The 25,064-nt window shown below is 36.5% G+C and overlaps 1 protein-coding gene across 7 annotated transcripts in view; it reads right to left on the bottom strand.

The window, feature by feature from the left end:
• The window catches only part of LOC149185264 (uncharacterized), a 361,912-nt gene extending 359,884 nt beyond the window's left edge, over positions 1-2,028 (bottom strand). For 4 of the 7 annotated variants that reach the window (XR_016257369.1, XR_016257371.1, XR_016257368.1 and 1 more), the window contains exon 1: positions 1,773-2,026. The gene's annotated coding sequence lies outside the window, so the exon portion shown is untranslated. Of the gene's footprint in view, positions 1-1,764 lie in introns of all 7 variants that reach the window. The other 3 variants (XR_016257370.1, XM_089417869.1, XM_089417868.1) reach the window with 3 other exon arrangements.
• Between the last annotated feature and the right edge of the window lie 23,036 nt (positions 2,029-25,064).

Raw genomic sequence — 25,064 nt, 5'->3', positions numbered from 1 at the left:
AGCTAGCACAGAGTCATAAATGGCCTCATATTTGTGTGGTATAGCCTCAAGCTTGCAAACTCAAGGTGCTTATGAGACCCAGGTTTACATGGAATCTGTGGTAGTCCCTATCCAATGCACTGTTCCACAGGCAGACACACACATGGAGACTTGATGGATCACCCCCACACCATGCAGGACGGAGAAATGATCTTGCTTCTCTCGGATGATATCTGGCCACACAGAAGCCAACATTGCCAAAGCATCACTTGAAGCATTTTAACAATACCCCATGTTAATCACAAATGCAAGCACAAAATTTATGTTGAACGAATTACGATGACTGTAATGTCTATAAAAATTACTTTAATTTGCATTAATTCATTACTTATAAGTATCCTATTTTTTAAAAATCAGTGTGTGAACGAAACCTAATTGACCTTATTATGCTCTGGTGTGGATGTGAAAAACAAGAAGTTCCTGCCATAGAATTTCACTTCTCAATCAGAACAATAGCAAAAAGAAGGAAATCAATTGGGTGTAGCTCCAATGGTTCTGAGGAAAAGCTGCCATCCTTCCCATTCAGGTTCAAATCCCAGTTTGTGACAATTTGCTCTTGGTGAGCTGATTTTTAATGAGCCATATACGATCTATTCATTTCTTGTTGACCTTGCATTGTGCCCAAAAGAATTAGAATTTACCCTGGGTACTATCCTCATAATAAGTGTCAAAATAAGTGGAAGTGCCCAGGAGGTTTCCCTCGGGAATGCTACCTGGATAATAAAAAAAAAAAAAAGCGGGATGTAAATTAACAGTAATTGCAAACATAACTTAAGCATGTCTAATGCCCATTGCATTGTGGTCTAGCGGTAGAGTGTTTGCCGTGATTAAAAACCAAACTTATAACGAGAGACACTGCTGCTGTAGGATTTATCTTCACCATCAAAGCAATAGCAGAGGACTGGATGTACATTAACAGTATGAGTAAACATTACTTAAGCATGTCTAATGTCCATTTGGCTATGGTTTAGCGATAAGTTGAAGTAATTGTCATGACAACGAAGCCAGATTTATAAGTGCAAACGACAAGAGACATTACTGCTATATCGTTTCTCTTCTTGGTTAGGGGAACTCAGGAGAGTGAAATGAAAATTAATTTTATGTAGAAACATAACATGAGCATGTCTAATGTCTATTGGGTTGTGGTAATGCAATTGACCCAGTTTTGTTTCTCCAAGATGCAAGCTCATGTTAATGAGATAAACATTGATAAGCAAAAAACACCCTTTCCATGGTAATGCGGAGACATTGTTAATGGTGATCCTTATGCCAATCCTATCCTTGCAGATGAGGCCAGGTGCAAGTCCTGAGTGATTTTGAAAGAACAAATAGATACACCTCACTGGTGGTTTGGTGGCTTCATAGCCGAAAGTTTGTGTTGATCCTTGTGCTAATGCCATCCTTGAGGATGAGGCTAAGGTCCAAATCAGTGAAGAAATGGAAACCCCTCGCTTGTGGCTTTACAGCCTAAAGTTTGCCATAAACGTATTGTACAGAATTATGTACGTTTTCCAGTTCAAAAGGGTTTAAAGTTAAAGGAGATTTCGGAGAAAAAAGGAGGACAAATTAAAGTACGTTAACAAAGGACAGTAAGCATGTATAATGCCAGATTCAGCTGTAACTCCAATACTCTCATGCAACTTTTAGTATTGGGTGGTTCTAATCACGTTGTGTTTAATCCCATAGAAATGAATTGAGGCATGCAAGCGAGATAAGGATGCTAACCCACTAACCTGTTAATTTCTGGAAGAGACGCAAGATCGATCCCCGAATCACGTTTTTCGTCCGGATTTGGGTTTGTCCAACAGGGCCTGAAGGCCCTTTTGTCTTTCCTCCGTGTCGAAGTACAGACACAGAGTTGATAAGAGATAGAGGCGGTCAGAGGACAACAGAAGGTTATCACTGTCTCTGTGAAAATCAAAACATACCTTCCGCTGAATTGAACTAAATTCGTCCGATTTCGTTGCTAGAAAGCCGCGCGGGAATGAGTAACCGCATGAGCGTCCTTTTCAATTAAAATATATAAATAGTTATCAAACATATGCATCCTACCAAAACTTCATATGATCGATCATATGGTTTCTTTATCTTCAATCTTCTTCTAACAAAACCTCATTAATGAGAAGGTTTCTTTATTTTCATTCTTCTTCTCCCAAAACTTCATTTAAAGAATGATATGGTTTCTTTATCTTTTACTAAGGCATAGTGTTTTTAATCAAAATTTTGTGTAATATATGATCATTATTAATTAACAATTACACTAAAAAAAGTGTAAAAGAGGAGTAGGGATTTAAAAATTATTGTAGGTTTATAGTTATGATTTATTTTAGAGGAATCACATCTCTTTATATGAGAATTTTTCTTCAAATTTTATACTTCAAAAAAGATTTACATCCTATAAAATTTGATCTCTACACTTAAGAAAGCCAAACTTAAAATAAATTTATCCTTATTTATACTTAAAAAATTAAAAAGATAAACATTTTTTCTTAAAATTTTGAAAATATATATTATAAAAATAATTAATCTTTTAATATATATATAACTTAAAAAAAAAAAAAAATTCCTCATATTTCTCTTTTAGTAGATAGACATGTTTATTTGGAAAAAGTGATTTTAATAGGAAAAATTAGATGGATAGGTTAGATTTAATAAAAATATTAAAAATTATAATTTGCATAGTTTTGACATATAAAATAATTATATTAGACTCTAAATCTAATTTTGATAGTTACTCATACATATATATAACTTTTAAAAAAACTAAATAAGTTTGTCTTATTTGTCTTTTAGTTGATAGGGATGTTTATTTCCAAATAGTGCTTTTAAAATTTTTATTTATTGAATAGAAAAAAAATATATGGAATAAAAAAAAATAGATGGGTAGGTGAGATTTAGTAAAAAAAATCATTTAAAATTTAAAATTTGCATCATTTTATATATAAATAATTAGATTAGCCTCTAGATCTTATTTTGGTAGTTTTATATATATATATATATACACACACACACAAACTTTTAAAAAATCTAAATAAGCTCGTCATATTTCTTTTTTAGTTGATATGCATACTTCCCAGTTCCTGATGTAAAGTCCTACATTATTAAATAAATACGACCCTCCTTCAAAAATATGTTCCTTATCTTCCAAATTGGAAAAGATAATTGTGAAAAACTTTGTCAGGCCTATTAGCAGATCTACCTCTCCCTTAGGCCAGTTAGCTTGTATCTAATGTTTGATCTAAAGACCATGTGCCAACGTGATAATAATTTCAAAAATGTACTTGATGTTAAATTTTATGGGGATAGAATGTAAATCCATAGGTTCATGAGCTTCAAATACTCTTACAGGTATCACCAAACCAAAGGGTCAAAGAGTTATAAAAGTCATTATTAATCCACATTTTACAAACACTTCATCACCCCTAAATTTATTAAATGAAACAAAATGACACCATACCTTATGTCATAAATTGTGTTACGTGAATATTCAAGGTTTATATCAATCTAGTATTTTAGTTAACATTGGTTTCATTTATTTTGCAGGAAATTCAAAGAGCACCGACAATGTTTGGCAGACCAACCATTTTAGGATTGAACCTTTTGTGAATATCATGTGTAGTGTTTTGTTTCTCATTGCTTCATATTCAACGTACAAGTGGAGGTATATGTAAATATAGTTTATAACAAATTTTATGCACATTTTCGCCCTCTACGATGTTCATCGAATTATACTTCATGGACAAAGTTTTCTTTGGCACTCCTTTTGACCATCCATGTCATTCACTGACTAAGTATATTATTCGCAACTTGTTTCAAATACCACCACTATATGTGAGATGTTAATTAGTCATATGTCGTGAGGCTCATGTCAACAGTAAGTCTACGTAATAAGAAAAAAAATTATAGAATTTTCCAACCTACACAAAAGATTATGTGAAGGAGCACGTCTTTACAAATAAGCTCTCATGAAATATGGTTACAATGAGTGTCAACTTTGACTGGGCATTGATATATATATTCAATGGTTAATTTAACACGACAATGAACCTATCAAAACACTTCCAATGGATCTTTTATGTGCCTAGTCAATTTGAGATATGTTTTGGAATAAGTTGAAACCATCATACCATTTCCCACTGCCATGGTCACTACATGTTCTTACTCTTTCTCCCTCACTGCTCTGACCTTTGACCAGAATGAATAACAACGCAAGCAAAAACACCTCATCCTATTGAAACTATGCAAATATTCGGTTTGAGAATGATTATGCATTGACATGTTGAGATATGAGGGTGACAAATGTTTTTACAGATCTAACATGTGGCAGTTTGAAGAAGGGATCAATAACCTCCCACCATATTTCTTGTCATACATTTCGTCATTATGCAAATCCTCCTCCATGTTTGTGAGATTATGATCATAAAAAATCGATATTATAAAACGTGGATTGTAAAATGTTAGAATATAATTATACACATCGCCACTTGCCCTGTCAATTTTGCTTAATATTTATTATGGTTGTTGTTTCTATTATCGCACAAGGTTATGAGAGCAATTTTGTCCTCCCGAGGCAATTCAGAGCACTTTAAATAAAATCAAATAGAAAATGTTTTCCAACAAGGAATTTGGCCATCAAATCTCTGGAATGGTCTATTAGTTGCGTTAATTTGAGTTTTATGAATTGATTTCAATTAACTTTTATTTTGTTTGCAAGTGCAATTGGTATCTCGAATATTTAGAAAGAAGATTAGATCGAGAGTAACATATTTGAATGAATCATGAGATTAAGTTTAGGTTGTACAAGAAAGGATCTCTAGCACCATCAAAACATCAAAATAAAATTCATGGCTCACATAATTCAAATCCATTTTTGTATGTTGTGTTTTAAATAAGAAAAATTCAGTTTTGATTAAGCAATTTGAGAGTTTAATGGTTGTTCTTGTTATTTGTAGGCCTGATTAACTTCACTCGCTATGGTGCCGACCTACCCACACTTAGGACCTTAGGCGACGCCACTACGGCGTCGAATAACATCGAAGTATTGACGCTAGTGCTTGATCGCAACTCGAACATGGGGTTGGTGCTGCGGCAAGGTTCTAGTAGGCGTTCTGATGGGTCATGCCTCTACAAGGAGGGAACATCGTCTACTACCCATGGACGTTAGCGCCTTCAAACATGAATTCAACGCGAGAAGGACCTTCTAGCGAGAGAAGAAAACGAAAAGTAATTGGAGCAATAAGAAATAGGCATGTGTCAACTTTGAATAGGTGTGAGGAGGACGAAATTGAGGGACTCTTATTGGTTGGGGTGAACAGTATCTGCTCACCCCAAGTCCACAGAGTAAATGCATGTGTGTAAATATAGAAAAATTATATAAACATATGATTATTATCATTAAAATTAGTAATAAAAAAATTATATAAACTGTACTATTATTCCTTGTCGCATCAGAGTAATAACGTATTCAAAAAACATTGACGTTGACATTAATTTTAGCTTTACCAAAAATTAAATGATCTTATCTAATGTTTACCTTTGAAAAATATTAATTTAATTTTGTTTAAATGTAATTTTTCTACATTCTGATTGGTTAGAGTTTTATTCTGTAATGATAATATGTATGTTGACAGATTGAACCTTTTCATAAATCAAAGGAAAGAACATTCGTACTGTGTACCTTCACAAGCATCGGCTAACATTAGCGGTTTCGTATTGTGTACGCTGACAAGCTCAACGTCTACATTTATTCTTCCATTGTACTAGAAATCAGCATAACATTAAAGTATTAGGAATTCATTTATTATATTTGTGGAATGAATGGGCCAAGCAAACTCAAGTACATGTGGCATTAAGGGACTTTATAAATACACGTATTAGTATTTTATTGTTGTTCATACGTTATGCCTGAGTATTATATGAATCATATGGATTCGAGTTATTTTGATTTTTAAATTATGTTTTTTAGTTTCGATATTAATAGTGTTTTGAATTAATAAAAACTTATTATAATTTGAGTTTCAATTTGATAGGAGAATAGTTATTAGGGTTACTATTTATGTTTTTTCATTGTTATTATTCACCACTGTAGCAGGGTAATAACGTATTCAAAAAACATTGACGTTGACATTAATTTTAAATTTACCAAAAATTAAATGATCTTATCTAATGTTTACCTTTGAAAAAATTTAATATTTATTTATTTATTTATTTTTAAATGTAACTTTTCTACATTCTAATTGGTTAGAGTCTTATTCTGTAGTGATCTAGCTTTTTAATAAATATCAAATATCATAAATCTGGTTAGACAGGGAAGTCACGATAAAATGTTTTGTACTGGTGATGCTACAAATGGTTTCAGCAATTTTTCAAGCCAGCAATACAGGTTTCTTTAAATAGTGGATTTGGTGAATTTTGTCTATTGTCAAGCAGAGGTTTTCAACTAAAAGTAAAAGTAAGAAGGTGCAATGGGCTTAAGTGTCTCCCCAAATTCATGTTAAATATTTTGGAAATTATTTTTTTTTAACTAAAAAATTTAATATGCCCTATATTTTTAGTTTTTGTTGTATTTAATTATTTTGTATCTTTCAATCTTTATCTAATTGTTTTGCATTTTAAAATTTATATTAAATTTCAATTTCTAGAATGATACAATTATAAAATTGTCATATATACTATCAAATAACATATTACATCATATAAAAAATAAATTATCAAATAATAAATAATACATTTCATTTTGAGAAATATAGAAATTATTTAAAAATGTAATAGTTAGCTAAATTATTATTAGATTTTAATCATATTTATTTTCAAAGTCTTTGATATAATGGTTAGTTAAATTATAATTTTATATTGTTTAAATGACATTTTTAATATCAGTTTTGCCAAATACTTTATTCATTTTGAAATGTCATAAGGTAATTAATGCAAATGTAAATTTTTTATATTTTTTTACAATACATTGGAATCTAGTTATGTAAGTCATGGTCAAATTGTCACTAGTGAATTTTGCCTAAAATCAAATAAAAATTAATTGAAATATCTTTAAATTATTATGCATTCAAAAACACATTATTAAAAATATATATATCATAATTTTGTTAAAAATTATATCACCTAAAATTAATAAGGTAATTGTGTCTTTACTACATAAAACATTACAACGTCAATATTTTCTTAATTTATTAGTTCGTTTATTGTGTTTGATAAAAATCTCTACTTGAGTGTTCATTTCACTTGTGTAGAACATATACTTTTTGTTCATATTTAGTATATTCATATATATTTGTGATGTTTATCTTGAGCATATTCATATGTATTCAAACAAATGTAATATTGTGTAAAAATAGAATTTGATGAGAGGTTATATATATGTATATGTTAGCAGTTTTAGTTAGCAGATTTCCAATGCAAGATAACAATATTTTTTTTACTACTTTTGGTAGAAACATTTTTTGGTTTGGAAGTATGGTTCTAGAATTTTGGTTTCAATGTTCGATATCAATATTTTTTTTACCACTTTTGGTAGAAACATTTTTTTGTTTGGAAGTATGGTTCTAGAATTTTGGTTTCAACATTCAAGTACTAAGTCTCCGGTCATTAGCAATATTTTATGGCTACTAAAAACTTTTTATTCCTTCATTCATGTATGTCTTATTTGTTTCTTTGTTAGGATATTCCGACACATAGGAAATAGTTAAGTTTAACTTGGTCTAGTGTAGAGTTAGGTAAAGTGTGTTTCTTTACTATGTACTTTTGTAACTTCCAATCCGACGGACACGATATGTTCTAGACATGAAATGATCCGACGGTTCATTCTCTCATCGGTATTACAGACACTTGATCTATGGCTTAACACCCGATTGGTCCATGATCTCTATTTAAAGAGCATGGAGGGTCATTTGTAGGGTAACCGTTCATGAGAGAAGCTTATGTAAATTTTCATTCTTTTATTAATAAATTACCTGAAATGGCTGCGTTGGCTCAAGTCGTGGACTATTTCCCTCTTTGAGGGTTTTAACCACGTTAAGAATACTGGTGTATTGATCTGTGATCTGTTTGTGAGAGGTGTCCTTTGGTGTTCTGTCTGAGGAACTTACCCTGTAAATTCCTACATGGTATTAGAGCTATTTGAAGGCGCATATGTTGGTGATCCAAATCTGAAGCCAGTACAACTGCATCCAACTGTCGTTTCCTAGATATATTGTTTCTGATTGCTTTCAGTCCGAGAGGACTGCTCTATTGTGTTAGGAGCATCTGTTCCAGTGAGGAACCCCTTTCGATTCACGTGCAAAGGTTTCTGGTAGCCCTAGCTATGTCATTTTTAAGATCTGGAGGTATACAACCTTTATTTGCAGTGATAACTATTCATTTATTTGTTTATTTCGGTTTATTTAGCTCTCTGTTTTTTATTATCGGATCTATACCTTTCATTTCTACGTATGCTCTTTGCCCCACGACTCTGTGCGATCTGGGCAAATCAGAAATAGAAATGAAGGATTTTTCTCATGCATATGCTCTTTTCTGCCACGCCTTAGTGTGATCTCGGAAAATCAGAAACATTGAGGAAAATATTTAGTTTTCGGCTAAAGCTAACTTCAAAGCGTAAGGTTTTTTTTTTTGTATGTCCGTGTTGGATTTTGTAGTTTTTGTTCTGTAGGCAAAAAAATAGCTTTTTTCAAGTAAGCACGCACCCCAACTTTGAATGACTAAAAAAAAAAAAAAACCCTTCCTCTTTTCTAAAAATCACTAATCTTTTAAATTAGCTCACTTGGTCCAAAGTTACTTTATGATAATAGAAGTATAGAGTTCAAGTCTTTCTTTTTGTTGAGTTACTTTTTTAAAAAGCACATGTAACTTATGTTTTAAAATTACTTTATGTAAAAGTGTTCTCACCCATTATAAAAAGTGAGTCACTTGTAATTCTAAAGTCTCTTTATCTTTTATTTAAGTTACAATTTAGTGGGTAGCTCATAAAGTACCATTGTAAAAGTGACTTTCACTTATTTATAAAAGTGAGTCACACATTTTTTTTTTTAAGTGAGCTAATTAGATTAAGTTTGGAAAGGGGGGAGGGGGTGGGATTTTTTTAAATATAACATTATCATTCATTTTTGCACATTCATGCACTTCGTCGGCATCGTCAACAACTTTTCTTCAAAAAGCCATAACTTCTTCATCCAGAAGCCGTTTTCAAAGCCCTTTTTATTTAATCAACCTAATTTTTCAAGATATTTCCATTGGAACACTTAGTTTCAACATCTACAGCTTCAGTTTATGATAAAACGGAAATTCCATGCCAAGTTATTCTTGACAGCACCAACTACTTCCAATGGTGGTCCTACATTGTGGATTTACTTAGAAGTAAAGGTCTTTACAAAATAGCCTCAGGCCAAGAAACTAAACCTTAAGATGAAGATAAGACAACCAAATGGGAAAATAGGCAAGATCAAACATGTGGGTTGATAGGGATGTTTATTTCTCCAGACCTTAGATTCCATATCGCAGAACTTGATATTCCTAATGAAGCAATGAAACAACTCACTAATTTTTTTGGAATTAAAAATGAAATTAGAGCCCATCAACTCGAAAATGAGTTGCTTACATTGGACCCTAATAATTTTTCTTCCATTGAAGATTTTTTTGTCCAAGTTCAAGACCCTTAGACTTCTCTTGGAAGGTGTTAAGGTTAATAAAGAAGATGGTAGCCCTATCTATTCCATTCTTACTAAGTTGGGACCGGCCTACTCTGTGTTTGTTTCCACCTTCCATTCTACTAGAGAAGCCTTTATTTCTCGAAGACAAGACTACAAGTCCCCCTCTTTTGATGTCTTTTATGATTCTTTAATAAGAGAACAAAAAAAGCTCTTACATCTTGGACTTCTTAATCTTGGAAACTCTTATAAGAAAGCCTTAGCCGCCTAGCAACAACCAAATTCAAAGAATCCTAAGAAGCAGTATCATAAAAAGAATGGTCCTAAACCAAACAAGGGTCCTAAGCAATTTCAGTCTCAAAATGAAAAATCATTTCAACAAAATGATAAGACAAATAAAAACAAAGGGAAGAAGATTGATAGAGATTGCCACTTTTGTAATCGATATGGCCACTTAGAATCCAAATGCTTTAAGAAGATGGAAGCCTTGGAAGCAGCGATGAAGAAGAATAACATCCATTTGGAGCACTCTTCAACTTCAACTTCATCTTCAGGAATAAAACTTTCTGCATGTGGTTGTCAAGCATCTCAGTCTGGTTATGCACTAAATGTATCTTCTTCTTCTCATTCTCATGAGTGGCTCTTTGATTCTGGAACTTCTTATCACATGGCAAAAAATAAAGCCATGTTTTCTTCTTTAAATGATTGTAACACCAAAAATATATATGTTGGTGATGATAGATCTCTTAGTGTTGTGGGGACTGGAACTGTTCATCTAGACAATGGTCATCTCAATGATATATTATGTGTTCCAACCTTATCCTGTAACCTTCTATCTGTATATCAGATAACTCATTCAGGTGAAGGTAAAATCGTTGAATTTTTACCTCACGATGTTGTAATTAAGGACCTAAGAGATCCTAGACAGATTTTAGCTACTGGCATTGCTGATGATTCTACAAGGTTGTATAAGTTTAACAACTTTGGGTCATCAAATCTTCTCTCGGTATTTTTTGCTCATAATGATGAAGAGAGCAAACTTTGGCATGAGAAATTTGGTCACTTAAACTATCGCTCCTTTCAGACTCTATGTAAAGAAAATATGGTGACAGGTCTTCCAATGGTATCTTGCAGAGATGGTGTTTGTTTCGGATATGTTCTCGGAAAACATCATTGGGGTAGTTTTGAAAAACGTGCCTCTTGGCACGCCTCAGCCCCTTTATAGCTTGTGCATAGTGATTTATGTGGTCCACTTCCAGTTGTTCCATTCTCTAGCTACAAGTATTTCTTAACTTTCATTGATGATTTCTCCAGACACACTTGGGTATACTTCTTAAAACTCAAGAGTGAAGTATTTAACATGTTCTTGGCCTTTAAGGCCTTTGTTGAAAAACAATCTGGACATCAAATTCTTAAGCTAAGATCTGATAATGGCGAAGAATATGTTAACAAAAAATTCATCAACTTTTGCACTGAGAATGGAATTCAAATGCAACATATTGTTCCATATACTCCACAACAAAATGGTGTAGCTGAAAGGAAGAATCACACCTTAAAGGAAATGGCTAATTGTATGCTTCAATCTAAAGGACTTAGTCTTAGTTTTCTGGCATAAGCAATTAACTGTGCAAATTACATAGTAAATTGCACTCCTACTAAGGTTTTAAAGAATATCACTCCAGAAAAAGCATGGAGCTCAATTAAACTAGATGTAAGTCACTTTCGTGTTTTTGGAAGTGAAGCATGGGCCCATATTCCGGATGAGAAACATAAAGCTTTAGAACCTAAGAGTGAAAAATATATTTTTATTGGATATATTGAAGATGTAAAAGGATATAGACTTATTCCACTTAAGTCCAAAAATGTTATCATTAGAAGAGATGTAAAGTTTACTGAAAATATATCGGCCTATGAGCCTAGTTCGGCAAATGTGCCACCTCTCTCTATCCCTTCTACTTCTGAAAATATTTCTTCTTCAGATGATGATAGCGAGGATGACAATCCTCCCCCACCTTCTCGGGATCCTCCTTCAACTCCTCAGCTTCCAAAATGGGTATGTGCTACTTGGGATGCAACAGGTGCTCTTGCCGGTGATCTTACAGATCAACGACGTACACATTCTCAGTTCTATAGAGCCTCTTCTTTACTAGCTCAAGCTTTAGCGAATTATGATATTGACACCTTTGCAGAAGCTTTAGGCCATCCAGATTGGGACACAACTATGAATGAAGAATATCATTCATTATTGGCAAATGATACATGGGATCTTGTTCCTCTTCCAAAGGGACGAAAACTTGTTAGATGCAAATGGGTTTACATAACCAAGTATGGACCAGATGGAAAAGTTGATAAACATAAAGCTCTTCTTGTTGTTAAGGTTTTTTCACAAGTTGAAGGCATTGACTATATTGAAACCTTCTCCCCTGTTGCCAAAATTAACTCTATCTACCTTGTTCTTTCCCTTGCTGTTTCTTTCAAATGGGAAGTCCATCAGATGGATGTTAAATCTGCCTTCTTGCATGGGGACTTGCATGAAGAAATCTATATGGAACAACCTACTAGCTTTATACAAATAGATTCCAGCCTTGTATGTCGACTTGAAAAATCTCTTTATGGTCTCAAGCAAGCCCCTCGGACTTGGTATGCCAAAATGGATAGCTTTCTTTTAGAAACTGGCTTTTCTAGGTGTCATTCTAACAATATTGTCTACACCAAGAAAGTGGGAAAGTCTCTTATCATTCTTGTTCTTTATGTTGATGATCTTATCCTTACTGGTAGTGATCCCAACCTTATAAACCATGTGAAGTCCAGCCTTAAAAAGAAGTTTGAAATGACAAACTTAGGACACGTGTATTATTTTCTTGGTATTCAAGTCTTGCAATCCAAGGAAGGTATTTTCCTTTCCCAGTCCAAGTATGCATGTGATATTCTACGACGTTTTCACATGGAAGACTGTAAGCCAACCCTTTCTCCCTTTCAGTCTGGAGCCAAACTTTCAGTCACTTGTACTTCCTCTGAAGTTGATGCTACCTTTTATCGTCAACTTGTAGGAAAACTTTTGTATCAGAACCATATTCGTCCTGACCTTTCCTTTGTTGTTGGCCTTATTGCTCGGTTTATGCAAAACCCACATGAAAGTCATTAGAAAGCAACTAAAAGAATACTTCATTATGTTTGAGGTACAGTTCAGTTTGGGATTCATTACAGTGCAGAAGCATATCCTCTATTGGTTGGTTTCACTGATTTTGATTGGGCTGGTGACCCTGATGATCGGAAGTCTACTATAGGTTATGTGTTCACTCTTGGTTCAGGACCTATTACATGGGCTTTCAAGAAACAAAGTGCCATTTATCTTTCTTCAGCAGAAGCAGAGTATTGTGGTGCGGTAGAAGCTAGTAAGGAAGCCCTGTGGCTTCTTCAGGTCCTGTCAGAGTTTGGCTTTAAGCAACATCATCTGACTACACTTTGGTGTGATAATCAAAGTGCCATTCAACTATGCAAATATCCAGTCCAACATCAGCGCAACAAACACATTGAACTGCAGATGCATTTCATTAGAAAGCTCATTCGTGACCATGTTCATGAAGCGCAATATTGTTCAACAGCTGATCAAGTCGCAGACATCTTCACAAAGGCTCTCACAGAGGCGAAGTTTATTAAACTTTGATTTATGGTTGGAGTTCAGGAAGTTGTCACTAAGGGGGGATATGCTCTACTGCCTCCTTCCTTCTCCTATTGTGTCATATTTGTACATCCTTCAATCCTATCCCAAGTTGTTCTTAAGGGGGGATGTTAGGATATTCCGACACGTAGGGAATAGTTAAGTATAACTTGGTCTAGTGTAGAGTTAGGTAAAGTGTATTTCTTTACTATCTACTTTTGTAACTTACAATTTGACAGTCACGATATGTTCTAGACATGAAGTGATCCAACTGTTCATTCTCTCCTCAGTATTACCGACACTTGATCCGTGGCTTAACACCCGATTGGTCCATGATCTCTATTTAAAGAGCATGGAGGGTCATTTGTAGGGTAACCATTCATGAGAGAAGCTTATGTAAATTTTCATTCTTTTATTAATAAATTGCCTGAAGTGGTCGCATTGGCTCAAGCCGTGGACTGTTTTCCTCTTTGAGGGTTTTAACCACATCAAGAATACTGGTGTATTGATGTGTGATCTGTTTGTGAGAGGTGTCCTTTGGTGTTCTGTCTGAGGAACTTACCCTGTAAATTCCTACATTCATACTCTAATTTAAGGATACTTAAAATAAGCAAAAATATCTACAAAGTAGCCCTTGTTCAAATACAATAGTTATTTCATACATTTCAAAATTCAATAATTGAACTAAGCGGCAGGGAAACGCTAGCTATGCGGCCTTGTTTCAATGGAGATGTTATAATTTCATTATTATTAGGTTTTAGTTGTTTTCTTATTAGTTTTTATTACATTCATTTTGTGAAATTTATAGAATTTGGACAATTGTCAGTTGGGTATGGAGAAATTGGAAATAATTAATATAAGTTATGTTTAAGTGTAATTTTGTTATTTTTTATTACATTATTTGTATAATATTTAAATTATTTTAGTTTACTTAGTGACATAAAAAGGAATTTGTATCCTTGTCATTGCTTTGAGTTGTGGCGTTCTATAGTCTAATATCGGGCCTATATGGCAGTGGTGTAAATGTTTGTAAACACTTGACATTTATATATTGGCTCAATTAAAATACGAGGGAGATTTTGTAGTGTCCATAAATGAGTGCAAACATTTAAATGTTGGCTCAGTTAATAATAAAAAGTTAAAATTAATAAAATAATAAAATTCAATTTGTTATATTGTAATTTTGTTTTACAGGGTAACTTAGCCCCTCCAACTCAGTTTAGAAATTATGCTTTGGAAAAAATTGCATAAATAATTATAATTGCCATTGGTCAATGCTAAATTAATAGTGGTCCATAGGCAAATCATTGTATAGTCTTGTTTTGGCAAGAACTAATAAATTGAAATGTGAAGTGGATAAGTAAATTGTTTGCTCAAGCAGAAGAACTTGCATAACTTTTTGTAGGTAGAAACCACTAGTAAGTCTACATATTAACAATTTTACTCCTACATAAGTGTTGAGGAAAACATAAATAATAGTGGGAAGTAACTCTAAGTATATTTATTTACATATTTTTTTTCTTTTATTTATTTTTATTTTTTGTAACTCGGTTGAGGTGGATGACTTTGGGTATTTGGGACAAAAGAAGTTGAAAATAACCACACTGGTAAACCTATCATGAATCTGGGAAGTGACAATATAGTTATATAAGGAGGAACGACATTTCCAAAGCTAGGAAAAGGACTAGGATTCCCGTTAAAAGGGGTTCCTTAATCAGTTAATTTTGGAATTGTTGTCATAAGATTCAATTTTAATAAGTTTATAAGAATTTAAACAATATTAATAATCTAAATTCACAATCCACATCTCTGGTCTACAAAAAGTAAAACAAGAAAACAACATGCGCCAATAAATCTAAGGATTCAAACCATGCAAACAACCTTTTCATAGCGAAATCACTAGTTGGTGATGAAACCCAACGTCGCAGAGATCAATGTGAAAAGTGGATAGATATAGAGTAGGTGGAATCAGTTACACTGACAACTTGCTTAATGGGCACGATCTGGTGCAAGTAACTTCACTTATGCCATCTCGAGTGAAGAATACCCTCCAAAAAGGTCCAAGTGAGTCTAGTCAATGTCTACTCCAAGTACAGCAGGGACTTCCCCCTCGGTGTCATCTTGGGTAAAAAGCCCTAAGATAATGGTATCTAAGGTTACCACATACAACAATTTAACCTGGGGGAATAGTCGCAGATCAGACGTACATGCAAGGGCAGAGTAACAAAGCTCAATCCCCTTGAAGGTTCCTCAACATGGTCAATCTGAGGTTTATCCTTCAAGTGACTCCCAAGCACATTTCAGCACCATTTTTAATGCGCACAAATCGCGCTACCGTAACCAATGAAGTGGGGTCGATCACTTCAATGGGTCCGATATGATCTCGTGCTTAACTCCCTTGTAAGAGGAGCTTCCTAGAGTCAAATTGTAATAGATGGATTTACTCCCTACCACAAGATTTTATTGTTTGTTTGCAACTTTGGAAAGTTAACTCACTTTCCTATTCCAAAGCCCTACAATCTGATCTAATGTAGGTGTAATGAGCCCTAGAAATATAAAAAATCTAATTTATTTTATTAGCATTGTTTTTAAGTTGTTGTTTACTTAGTAGGTTGATGGATGTGAAACTGGTGGTGTTATAACCTGACTCAAAACTAAATGCAATCGAGCATGATAATGTAATCTTTTCACTTCAATGAATCGTAACTAAAGTAAGGAGAGAGGTTTCATTCACTTTTCAACAATGCAAGAATCAATGAGTCGTTTTCAAAATGCAAATAAGAGCGAATGCAAAATACATTATTCTTGGCACCTAATTTCCTTAAAATCCAAGCTACAAAATGCAAAATTTTAATCTTAACAACTTCTTGCATACCCAAAATCAAATAATTAATTCTTCCTTCAACAGACACAAGCCATAATTTCAACTTGATGTAATGAATTACGAATCACTATAAGCATAATATTGTGTTGCCTTATAGAAAGGAATAACCACTATTCACTTCGACAAAAACAACAAATGCCAAATCACAAGTGTTGCCTTGAAAACCCCTAACTTTTTACCAATAGTAATGATTCTTTGCAATGATGAAAACAAAGTGCTTAATCTGATCTTTTGATAGAATAAGGACAGACTCAAGCTATCTCAACAATGATTGATATTTCTTTTGATTAATCAACAATTCACCAAATCAAACCCTGAACCCTAGTTTGCAAAGATAAGTAATTTCTCAAGAAGGCAACTCAAAACATCAAATCAAAATAGAGTGGACTTTTCCAGAATGTAAACAGATCCAAGAAAGTACATCAATAAAAAAAAATTGGACCCAACAAATTAAAACTCTAATTTTTCAAAAATTTAAGAGACTTGCGCAAGTAACTAGTTATGTCCGGTGCTCAGATGCACTGTCGCTAAAGGAAAAGTGTGCAAATTTGCATATTGTTGCCAAAGAAAAAGTGCGCAAGCCAATAAAACTTAATTAAAAACAAAAAAACAAAAAAAAAAACAAACAAAGCTAAAAATCCAAAACTTTAAGCTTCCAAGGTTCAGATCACAGTGAAACAAGGCTACATAAAGCAATCATGGATCACAAGAGGACATAATGATGAACAAATCATTCCCCAATATGGTCGCCAATTTGTTATGGCAGACTAATTGCTCTTGTGGACAAGGGCGATCTCCCTAAATCCAAAAGAGATCTAGTAACAAACAGACAAACAACTGCTACCTTTCCTTAATTCATAACTGAAGAATGAAATGTGAAGTATGCAAGAGCCCCTTACATTTTCTATGAAATGGTTGTGGAAGTCCTTCTGATGCTTTCAAAAGCCTCCCCTTGTTGCTTCAAAGGAACATTTGTATGAACATAAACAAACAAGGCATAAAAGCATAACATAGATAAAGGTAAAACATAACATGAATGGAAATCGCAACATAGCATAAATCACAAGATTAAACCAATATTCAGTTATATACCATGCAGAGGATCAAGGAGCTTTGCAAAGTGCATTAGAACAAGTGCAAGTAGGAAGAACAGTTCTTGTATTACTATTGAACAAGAAGAAGCATTACAACCTTGGCCTTGATGATGTATGCCTCCTCCCAATAGTCTCCAATCCTCCCCTTAGGTGACAAGCTTTCTAGCCCTATTCTAATAACGTAAGTTTACATTTAGAAGTCCTCTCTTCGTCCTCTGGTCTGTGTTGAATTTATAGGCCAAGAGGAGGAGGTTTGAGATCCTCTTCTCAAGGGATGAGATCCATAAATATAGGGACTAGGGTTCCACAAAGGGAGGGAGTTTGCTCCATAAACAAAGGGATGAGGCCCAAGTATGTAGAGGCTTGAGGCCTTCAGTTGGGAAATATTCCTCCAACAAGGCTTCTAGAAATCACTTTTTATTTTTACTCTCGTTAAGAGATTTGCACACTTCATAGTGGAAGACAATGCGTAGACTTACGTAGGCCACAATGGTCAAATTTGTGCTTGTGCGAGTAATGGCCAGGGAAACTATGCATGTGCTTAAAAATAGGTTTTTGAGCAATGCAATCCAAAATTCTTGTAGTCTTTGGGATTGTTTTACTTCCAACTTTGTAGGGGAATGCTTGGAACATTTCATTGGATAGCGAGAGATCTAGATTGGTGGTCATTTGCCTAATGGTGAAAAAATGATGTGTAACAAGGAGAGAGGGGGAGAAAAATAGAGAGGGTTTGAGAGAGAGAAGGAAAGAGGGATAGAGAGAGAGAGAGAAGAACAAAGACATAGAGTGTTACACAACATTTTGTCACTATCCCTGTACTCCCCATTCCTTGATCCTGGAGGACCTCTAAAGTGAACCCTTCATGCTTTCCCATCATGAAGAAACTCCCATTGTGTCCCTCTTCATGAGCAGGACAATTCCCTTTTGCATCATTTCCCAAAGATCTTCTATTTATCCCAGTTTGCATGACCGACGCTAATGACTTGTGTCCTCCTCGCGCCAATATGTAGGGTTTACAACTGTCCCTAGCGTTGATCGGATCGACTAAGCACATAAAGTGTTACATAACATTTTATCACTATCCTTGTACTCCCCATTCCTTGGTCTTGGAGGACCTCTACAGTGAAACCTTCATGCTTTCCCATCATGAAGAAACTCCCATTGTGTCCCTCTTCATGAGCAGAACAATTCCCTTTTGCATCATTTCCCAAAAATCTTATGTTTATCCCAGTTTACAAGACCGACGCTAATGACCCATGTCCTCCTCGCATCGATATGCAGGGTTTACAACTATCCCTAGTGCCGATTGGATTGACTGAGCCCTTTCTCAGTCGCGCCAATCCTCTTTTGGAAATTTTTTTAAATATGGAACGAAGCTTCCAGCTCTCGAAGCTTCGTAACGAAAGTCTGGTAAACATTTACCCAATGCTCGAGCCGCTCAACATTATAATATTGTTGAGGATTTGGCTCAGGCGCCATTAGCTATGTCTGCTCTCGAGGTACTTCAAAGCTGTCCGTCCCAGTGGAAGTCATTATTGTCGACTATTGGGGGTATTGATCCTACTGATTCTAATTTGATATGTTTTGATCTAGAGAATCACGTTCCATGTTTGCCTCATCATATTACCTTTCTCATTCAGGTAATCATTAATGAGAAAACCATTCATAGGATTGTCATGGATGAAGGTGCCTCTACCTGTATCATGTTAGTCAATTGTTGGAAGGCAATTGGTTCTCCTACTCTGAATCAATCCCCTAACACTTTGGAAGCTTTCGACGGGCGCGATTTGCGACCATTCGGTGTCTTACCCAACCTTGCCATTACTTTGGAAGGCAAGATAGTACATGTCAAGGTAGAGATTGTTGATGTTGATCTCAATTATAATCTTCTACTCGGACGCAGTTGGACCCATGCCATGTATGTTGTAGCCTCCTCCTTGTTCTGCGTAATTCGTTTTCCCCATCAAGGGAAGATAGTCACAGTTGACCAACTGTCTTTCTTTACCTCTTCCTCTTCAGATGGCAACGTTCCGTATGTCAAGCATACTGGTGCTCCTTACGAGAGTGTGGGGGTGAGACTTTTTAAAGATTCTGATTTGATGGGAATTTTTCGCTCCCACCTCATCATGTTGCCTCTGTCAACATGATCTCGGTCAAATCTGATCCTTGGGTCATACCTTCACCAGATCTTGTTGATACCTGGGGCGAGGTTATGCCACTTAGTCCTGCCGAAATCAATTATGTGGAAATTGTTTCGGCCTCAAGTTTCGTATCCTCTGATTTTCCTGTTTTGAGGATATCTCTCAATACATATTCTCAATCCTCGTGGCTTAGTGCTTCGGAATCTCTTGATCCCTTAGCCGATACTTTTCTTTCTGATGAAAGTATCGTGGAAGTAATGTCTCTGGAGGAACCACCTTGGAACAATACTCATCATCGTTCCTCGTTCCTGCCTAGCCTGGCGGTCATGTCTACTTGTCTTGAAGAGTTCTCTTCTTAGTTCCATTCCCTACCGCTTCAGGCACCGATCATGACTCATGAAGTATGGTCGGAAGGAAATTTGGGTAACAATACCCAAACAATGCCAATTGATATTTCTGTCAAGCCTAGTGTCATTGAAAATGTCCATATCGGGGTAACTTGTTCTCCAGATGAGATCAAGCTCTATACTCGTTTATTCCAAGAATTATGTGATGTGTTTGCGTGGTCATATGAGGAAATGCCTGACATTGATCCTAGCATTGTCGTGCACAAAATACCGACTTATCCTCACGCAAAGCCTGTTCGCCAACAGATCCGCCCAGTGCACCCTAGGAACGCGGCCACTATCAAGGGTGAAGTTGAAATACTTCTCAAAGCTGGATTTATTTATTTGATCCCTCTCATAGAGTGGGTGTCAAATATTGTACCGGTGGCAAAGAAACAAAGAACGATTCGTGTTTGCATCGATTACCGTGATCTCAATCGTGCCTGTCCAAAGGATAACTATCCCACTCCCTTCATTGATCAGATCATTAATGAATGTGCTGGGAGCGAAATTTTTTCCTTTATGGAGTGACATTTCAGAGGGCGATGTCCTATGTGTTTCACGACATTCGAAACATTGTTCAACCTTACTTGGATGACCTTCTCGCTCATTCTCGTAAGCACCATGATCACCCTGATCATCTTTGGCAGATTTTTCTTCACTGTAGGCACTACAACATTCGGTTGAATCCGCATAAATGTGTTTTTTGTGTCGAATCCGGATGACTCCTCAGCTTTATTGTCTCTAAGGAAGGCATTCGCCTTGATCCGCTTAAAGTTGAGGCCATTGTTAATTTACCCCCTCCATCTTCGTTGCACCAACTATAGAGCTTGCAGGGAAAAGCAAATTTCCTCTGTCGTTTCGTACCCAATTATGCTGAGCTAGCTTCAGGGTTTACCCAATTGCTCAAGCAAGGAATGCCCTTTGTTTGGGATGAGATTGCCCAAAAGTCTTTTAATGACCTTAAGGTTGTCCTCATAAATTCTCCTTTGCTGCATCCCCCGAATTATCATCGAGATTACTTCCTTTATCTAGCTGCAACCTCTAGTACCATCGCTATGGTGTTGGTACAAGACGATGACGAAGGAAATGAACATGTTATTTACTACCTCAGTCACAATCTCCTCGACACCAAAACACATTATGCTCATGTCGAGAAGTTGGCTTTGGCTGCTGTATAGGTTGTTCAACGCTTTCGGCACTACATTCTCTTACGCACTACCACTGTGATTTTTGAATGCAACCCCATGACCTACATCTTGACTCGTTAGTTGCTGGGGGGCAAGTATTCTAAATGGATTGTCATCCTTCAAGAATTCGATTTGGTGTTTACTACTACCAAATCTAAGAAATCACTAGTTTTTGCCAAGTTGATTTGCTCCCTCCCTTATACGTCTCTCCCCGCTGGTGTCGATGAGCAACTCCCAGACAAGACTCTTTTGCTGATTAACACCCTCGACCCATGGTACGGTGATATCATAATGTATCTCCAGACGTCCACGTTCCGGTCCGCGTTGACTAAGGATGATCGCCGATGCATTCGGCATCAATCCCAACCCTACCGTATTATTGGAGATACTTTATACCGTGTCGGTGTCGATTCAGTTCTTCGTCAATGTCTTACTCTTGAGGAGCTGAGCGATTTCTCAATGACTGCCATTCTAGGGCATGTGGCGGTCATATATCTGGATATGCTACTGCTCAAAATATCCTTCCCGCCGGTTATTTCTGGCCATCCATCTTTAAGGATTGCATCCTTGTTCATCGCAAGTGTCATGAATGCTAAATTTACTAGTGAAAGATGCGGGCCCTGCCCGCTCACCTACACCCCATTATTACCATTGGTCCTTTTACCAAATGGGGTATTGACTATATGACATGTAACCCTCGTTCGAATGGGGGGCATGGTTATATTATCATTCTTGTGAATTATTTCACCAAATGGGACGAAGTGATGCCTACATACTCTGCAGACTGTAAAACAACGGCTCCATTTCTATTCAATCACGTTATTTCTAGGTTCGGCGTCCCTCAAGCCATTGTCGCCGACCATGGCTCCCATTTCCGAGAATACATGATGGCTGAGCTGACCTCTACATTGGGTTTGCGCCATGATGGCTCAACCCTGTACTATCCTCAGGCCAATGGCCAAGTTGAAGCTGTGAACAAGGTCTTGGTTATAATGCTTTAACGTACCATCGAGATGCATAAGTGAAATTGGCATCTCATGCTCTTTTTAGCTTTGTGGGCTTACCAAACCTCGACCAAGGACGCAACTGGTTTCACACCATTCCAACTAATCTACGGTCTGGAAGCAATGTTACTAATTGAGTGCAAAATCCCTTCACTCAAGCTAGCTATCGAACTTCTCCCCAAAACCTCACCTCAAGAAGAATGCCTCTTGTATTTAGAACGGCTGGATGAGACTCGTCGTCTTGCTGCTTTGGTCATAGAAGCACAAAAGAAGCGAGTCAAGTCCCATTTCAATCAATTGGTCTCCCCTCGCGCGTTTTCTGAAGGAGATTTGGTTTTACTATACGATTAGACTAATGATAAGCTGGGGCCAAGCAAGTTCAAACCTATGTGGAACGGGCCCTACATAGTTAAACATGTGTTACAAAAAGGGGCCTATGAGCTAATTGATTATGAAGGCAATCCTTTAGATAAGCCCCGAAATGGGCTCTATCTTAAAAAGTATTATGCTTAGGTTATCTTGCATGGTCACTTATGTACATTAGTGTGTCATTCATTTTTGTGTAGTGTGGTTTGGTGTGTTGGTTTTCAAGCAGTTTTCATGCTCACTATGTTTTTGCCTTCTTTGCAGATGTCTGTGACTCCTCACATTGGTTTCGTTGATGGTGCTTGTCGTAGTACCCGAAATTTATCCTCCGCAGCATGGGCCATTTATGACCCCCATGGTGAGTTGACTGATCTTCAAGGTATTTGTTTAGGTCGAACAACCAATAACATTGTTGAGTACAACGAAATTGTCGAATTGTTGTCAGAAGCCATCACTCTTGACATTCAGGAATTGGTTGTCAACCTAGATTCATAGCTTGTCATCCTTCAACTCAATGGGTAATATTCCGTAAAAAATCCTTAGATATTGAACTTGTATCTACGTATTCGTCTACTGGAGAGAACTTTTGATTATATTACATATCATCATATTCCTAGACATACGAATACATTGACAGATGCATTTGTTAATTATGTGCTGGATAGACATTTGCGAAACATGTGAAAAGCAAGTACAAATCATTTGTACCATATTAAGCAAGAAAATACAACACACACACACACACACATATATATAGTGTTTGATAAATCCAAAACCCCAAAAAATAATATGTGTGTCCAAAATCCATTGGTGGCTCGCAGGCCTTATGCATCCGTGGCTCGCAGGCCTAAAAAATATGGAATGTTATGCTAGACCTATGCACTAAACAACATGATGCTCATGATAGCATGTAACTTCTTGGACTACGCCAGTGAGCAGTTGGTGGATCCGATCTGACACCCCCACCGTATGCCTCTGGTACTGGCGTAGGACATCGCCCATTCGAGCGTACTCCAGGATCCCATGGGTCAAACCCTCGAGATTCCGTGCAATCTCCTCCTCGTTGTTGCTCTCCTCCTGATAAGGAGTGACATCAAACTGTCGAGCAACGCGCTTGTTGATAGGGGACATCCCAACAAGGCGTTCTGGTCCAACATCTGCATTCATAAAATCGAAGTGTCATGAACACATATATTTCAAAAACAGTAAAAACATCAAAAACTCAAAAATTGTTTGCTTTTACCTCCATCATCAAAATTCTCTCCTTCTAGGAGCGACATATCTGGATCTCTGAAAAAGTCGGTATCGCTGTAAGGCCAATCCTCCACTACGATCAGCTATCATCGTATCCATGAGAAGAAGGCGGGCTTGTAAGACATCTGTTGGCGCCCTGTAACGTTGGGCATCAACTCGCTCCAATGGACCATCCGCAGGTCTTGTGACTTTAACGGATCCACCTCGGTCAGCTGGTATTGGAACAACGGAACCCGCTCCAAGAAGATGTCACTAGCACCGGCCCAAAGCAAAACTGCTTCAGGTTTCTCGCCTTAGCTTTTGATAGCTAGCGCTTCATGTTGAATTTCATAGATTCCGCTGAGTTAAAAATAGTGGGCGTTGTGCACTCGATAGCATATAGGAACTTTGATTTGTTAGTATCATGTGGTGCTTGGGACCCAACCACTCTGTTGATGGTCAACAGTAACACTCTCAATACAAGATCCCGAACAGTCGCGATCTCAATCTTGCCACTCTTGGATTTGAGGGCTTCTGGGCAATGTTCGGCAAGTAACATGGAAACGCTTGCCCCAATCGACCTCGACCCATATAGGTTGACTGGTTCCCCTCTCTGGGACAGTCCTATGATGAAATAAATATCTGAAGTCTCCAGCTCTAGCTCTAGCTCTTGGTCGCCAATGATAAAAATTTCCCAATTTATGTCCCAGAGACTAATCAGGTACTGTAGTAGCTCAAGTTGAGCCTGCATCCCTGGTGTGAGAAAGAACTTGAAGAGCCCACAGTTCCTCAAAGCCTCTAAGCAATTTGGATCAACGATGGCTTGGGTATCGATATCCTCATGCTCTCTTTCTTTCCAATCGACCATTTTCAACGCTTTTCTTCCTGTAACAACCATTCAATCAAGTCAATGATAATTTTTTGACAGAGATTTGGATGTAAACAATGAATTAAAGAGAAAATACAAATATTCCTTTGTTCACGACACCGACGGCGTGATTGGCAGTTTTAGCCACCCTCGATCGGCGCGATTCCGTGCCCAGAAATCGCATCGGCCGAGGGCAATTTTTTTGCTAAAACCTCCCTCAGAAATCCAAAAAATGGATAAAAATAGGAAAAAGTAGTGTGAAAATGAAGCTTAAGGTCTTGGCTCTTACATGCAACTGACAACTCGATGAATGACCTCCTGGATCTCCCACAATTTGCTACGGAAAAATTAGGGCAAAAGTGGGTTAAAAGCTCTTCACACAAAGGTAAAATGGTAAATGGTAAAAAATAATTACTTTTCCCTCCTTTTATTCATTTTTTCATGAAATATTAGGGTTTTTAAGTATTTTTGACCTATTTTGCCTTAGGAATTGGATAATGCATTTACCTTTTGTGCAGCGACAGGTCACGGATTTTCGACGATGG

This window comes from Pinus tabuliformis, chromosome 3_2 (assembly GCF_031772625.1).
Source record: "Pinus tabuliformis cultivar Carrire ecotype Pingquan chromosome 3_2, CPIR1, whole genome shotgun sequence".
In the NCBI taxonomy this organism is placed as follows: domain Eukaryota; kingdom Viridiplantae; phylum Streptophyta; class Pinopsida; order Pinales; family Pinaceae; genus Pinus; species Pinus tabuliformis.
The sequence above is the reverse complement of the archived record's forward strand: the minus strand, read 5'-3'. Positions and strand labels throughout refer to the sequence as shown.